General features: G+C 39.2%; 1 pseudogene; it reads left to right on the forward strand.

Moving 5' to 3' along the window:
• Positions 1 to 403: 403 nt before the first annotated feature.
• LOC117876574 lies at positions 404 to 1,353 on the forward strand (annotated as a pseudogene).
• Positions 1,354 to 1,868: the final 515 nt, after the last annotated feature.

The following is a 1,868-nucleotide window of genomic DNA, read 5'->3' on the forward strand; positions in this document are numbered from 1 at the left end:
AGGTATTTAACAATGCAGTAAGAATAAAATACAATGCATGTCATGGAAGGGCTGGTTGCAAAGCATAGTTAAGGCTGAATTTTTCTCTTTAGTCAAAGTCTTTAATGATACATTCAACTTATTTATTATGTGTGAAGAACAGAATGAATCTTCCCCAAATTTTCCACAATGATTTTTTGAGTATATATTGTTCTCATATTTCTGCAATTCAAGTTGAGTTCCTGTTATTCCTTGAGTTAAATATTGACCATTTTTTCTCTTAATCTAAATCTACTACTTCTGTCAATGCATTATTTTTATTCATATAATCACTGGTCAATATACATTTATTATTCATTTCCTTATTTTGTATTATGGCAGGTGAATTAGCTCTATGCTGTATACCCATCATTACACTGAGTCCATGGAGCCTGCAAATAATGTGACTGAATTCCTCCTCTCAGGACTCACCCAGGATCAAGAGTTACAACAAGTGTGTTTTGTGCTGTTTTTACTCTTCTATCTAGTCATTGTGCTGGGAAATCTCCTCATCATTGTCACTATAATATGCAGTGAGCATCTGAACTGCCCTATGTATTTCTTCCTGAGCTACCTGTCCTTCATAGACATCTGCTACTCTTCTGTCACAGCCCCAAAACTGATTGCAGACTTCCTTGTTGAGAGGAAAAACCATCTCCTTCATTGGCTGCATAGCACAGCTGGTTATGGTCCATTTATTTGGGGGCACCGAGATCTTTATCCTCACAGTGATGGCCTATTGATCGTTATATTGCAATCTGTAATCCCCTCCTTTATACGACCATTATGAATAAGCATGTGTGTAGCTGAATGGTGGTGGCTTCATGGGCAGGGGGCTTTGTGCATTCCATGGTTCAGACTCTCCTGACTGTACAATTACCCTTCTGTGGGCCCAATGAGATTGATCACTATTTCTGTGATGTGCACCCTTTGCTGAAACTGGTCTGCACTGACACTTTCATTGTTGGCATCATGGTTGTTGCCAATAGCGGGATGATTTCCCTGATCTCTTTTGTTGTGCTGGTTGTATCCTATATAGTCATCTTAGCCTCCCTGAGAAGCCACTCTTCTGAAGGGCGTCTCAAAGCTCTCTCCACTTGTGCCTCCCACATCACTGTAGTGATTTTAAATTTTGGGCCATGTATCTTCATCTACTTACGACCTTCCACCACCTTCTCCAAGGATAAGATGGTCGCTGTGTTCTACACCATTATCACCCCCTTGCTGAATCCCTTGATCTACACCCTGAGAAATGAGGAGGTGAAAAATGCCATGAGAAAATTATGGAGCAGAAAAGTGACTTTGGGAGTAAAATTATGTGTAAAATGCTGTTAGTTCTTCAGACTGGTGGTAGAGGGGGAAATAATAATATTCAGGAGAAATTTTAGGGAAATTTGTATCTCTTCCTCTCAGTTCTTCAGTAAAAATTTCAGGTGTTTCCCTCTGAATTCAGAGCTGCAGACTGCCATCTTTCAGCTCCTTCTACAGTGGTTCTATTTTAATATTATTGTTTGAAAGATTATTGAAAAAAGTATCAAAGTTTTAAGAAAGCTTCTTTTATCTTTGTACAAGGGTCATAAATTGTTGTGACTTAGGACATAAAAGACCCACTAACTAACCAATACTAAGATGAATCTTTTTCTATGGGCAGCTTATTTCATACTTCTCGTCTAAGGCAGCTGGTAGTGGCTACTGTCAGATATAGGATACAGGAGTAGATTGTCCACTGGACTGATTTGGTTCTGAAATTCTGGGGAGAGGCTGGCAGAGAGATAGAGAGACCAAACCACATGTGACTGATGTTAGTCAGATTGCTTAGTGTACTAATGAGTGTTAAGATACCATTGGGA

The sequence above is a fragment of the Trachemys scripta genome, chromosome 4 (genome assembly GCF_013100865.1).
Source record: "Trachemys scripta elegans isolate TJP31775 chromosome 4, CAS_Tse_1.0, whole genome shotgun sequence".
NCBI lineage: Eukaryota > Metazoa > Chordata > Testudines > Emydidae > Trachemys > Trachemys scripta.